This window comes from Carlito syrichta, unplaced genomic scaffold, assembly GCF_000164805.1.
Source record: "Carlito syrichta isolate Samal-C Ts95f unplaced genomic scaffold, Tarsius_syrichta-2.0.1 Scaffold306434, whole genome shotgun sequence".
Lineage (NCBI taxonomy): Eukaryota > Metazoa > Chordata > Mammalia > Primates > Tarsiidae > Carlito > Carlito syrichta.
Window position 1 is genome coordinate 381,067 of NW_007250530.1, and position 2,572 is coordinate 383,638.

Sequence of the window (2,572 nt, forward strand, 5' to 3'; positions counted from 1 at the left end):
GCCTCCGCCGCTCTTCGCTCCCTCGCCTCTGCTGCTCCTTCCCTCCTCTCCTCTCTCCCCTCCAGAATGTTCATCCGTAATCTACATAACTCCTCCTTCCCGGGGTCTGCTTGGCTCTCGGGGCCCTCGGCGCGCGCGCACACACGTACACAGCCCGACACACACACACACACACACACACACACACACACACACAGCCCGACACACACACACACACACACACACACACACACACACACACCCCGACACACACACACACACACACACACACACACACAGCCCGACACACACACACACACACACACACACACACACACACACACAGCCCGACACACACGCACGCGCGCTTCTTAAAGGAGACCGCTCGTAAAGGTTTCCCCGCTACAGTAGGGCGCACGGAGGTATCCAGTCAGCGACCAGGGCTCTGGTTTGAGAAGATCTCTTTAACGCATCACCCATTCCTCATCTCCGAGACAAGCACCCAGGAATCTGGGCAGCTCCAGCGGGTCTTCTTGCCCACCCTGCCGCCTCGCATCTAGGAACAAGTGCTCCCTCCCCAGCCGGGGGCTGGGTGGGGCTCAGGCTGCCGGACCCCGATGGGGCCTGGGGAGTGGCCCAGGCCTGGTTCTGGAGAGCGGTCGGCGTTCTCCATGGAGAGGCCCTGGATGGTCGCGGGCGCTGAGAACCCGAGGAGCGCCTGGTCACTGTGCGCTGCTTGGTGTCTCGGATCGTTTGCCCGGGCTGACCAAGTTTGGGAAGCAAGTTCCAAGCGATCAAAACTTTGTTAGGGTCCGCCGCGCCGGTGGCCTGGTGTTTCACTGAATCCCCTCTCCTGTCGCTACAGTCCGCCTTCCAGGCGCGGGGAGTAGACACAGGGTTTGGGTGGGGACTAGTCAAATGCAGACGCGAGAGGAAAATGCTCAGTTTCCGAGTGAACGGTGGATACACGTACACACTGGGAACCAGGAGAGGTGGTACTGGATGTTAAAACATCAGCCCCGAGGGATGGGGGCGCTGGAAAGAAACCGGCTGCGGGAGCTAGAAGGACTGGGGAAAGGAGGCGAGGGGGCAGTCTGAGGAAAGGCGAGTAAAGCAGCTGGCAAGGGCGGGAGGAAGAGGCTGAGCGCAGACCAAGCGGGGGAGAGGCTGGCGGGGCGAGGAGAGCTGCAGGCGAGAGGGGGAGGCTGCTGGCAAGAAGCACAGGCGAACGCGGGCAGGGGAACTTCAGAAGAGGCTGCCAAAAGGGACTCGAGCCGCAGCAGTGTGAGGCAGTGGACACGGGGGGCAGCAACCACCAGCCCTTGGCAGGTGATCCCTTGGCTGGAAGAGGAAGGGGGAAGGGAGCGAGGCGAGCATCTGTTTGGGGACAATGCCAATAAATGTGCTTCTCCTTGGCAGCCAGCAGAGGGGAAGAGGAGCCCACGGGAAAGAAAAGCAGGCGAGGTTCAGAATAAAGAGTGTTCCAGGTATGACAGATACCTCCAGGAGGAGGAAGAGGGATTGACGAGGCAAATCTCATGGGTGAGTTGGAAAAGCAGGAAATAGGACTACAAGAGGTCGTGTTTAGTAAGTAGATGGAAAATGCTGAAAAATGGCTTGCCAGAAATTGTACTGGACTGTAATAGTTTGTATTCTAAACAAAACAAAACAAAACAAACATACAAAAACAAAAAACAAAAAAAAACGAGGAATGAGACTTTGCAACCATTGCTTTAAAAATTGCAAGTATATACCCACCCAACTTTAGCGAAGACTCTCAGGAAGACTCCTAAATAGTCTTCCCTTTGCCCTGCATGATCTACCCACAAAAGAATTTTAAAGATGTAATGAAAAGCAATCCCTTATATTATATAGCATGTTAAAATTTCCAGAATGTTTCCAGACATTGTATCTCATCTAATTCTCACAATATCTCTGAGGAGTTTATTTTTATTTTACAGATTTTAAAAATGATGGTAATAAAAGATAAAAGCAAAGTATACTAGTGGCAGAGTTCAGACCTATGTATTCTGACTCCTAGTTCAATGCATTTGCTACTACACTCCAGTGACTTTCCATCTAGAAATTCATTCCAGCTCTTAACAGTTTTATAATCCATAGGTTGAGATGGCATGTAAAAGAAACAGCTAGAAGGCAACATGAAAGCAAACTGCTTGGGTAGAATTTATATGGTGTTCTGTGCCATATGAGGAAACAAAATGCGGCAAGGTATTTGTCAATAAATCAAGAATGATTTTTATGAATGCATTATATTGTTTAGTGCAAAATTATGATGGAAGGGTATACCAAAATAAAATAAAATAAAATTTAAACTCTGTTCCTAGTCCTTGAGATGGAATTGAATGAAAGGAAGTAAAACAAATTTACACAAGACATACATAAAAAACCAACCCTAACTGGTGAAGTTCTTGCTAAATGAGCCAACATATTAGAAGACTATCAAAGAAGTAGAATGTAAGTTGAGCACTGCTAGGCTATCAGTAAAGAGGAATTTCTCACTGTAAGCCACTTGTTTGTCCAAAAAAAAAGTGCTTCAAGTCAGAACAGAAATGTATCAATAGTGTATTCATGG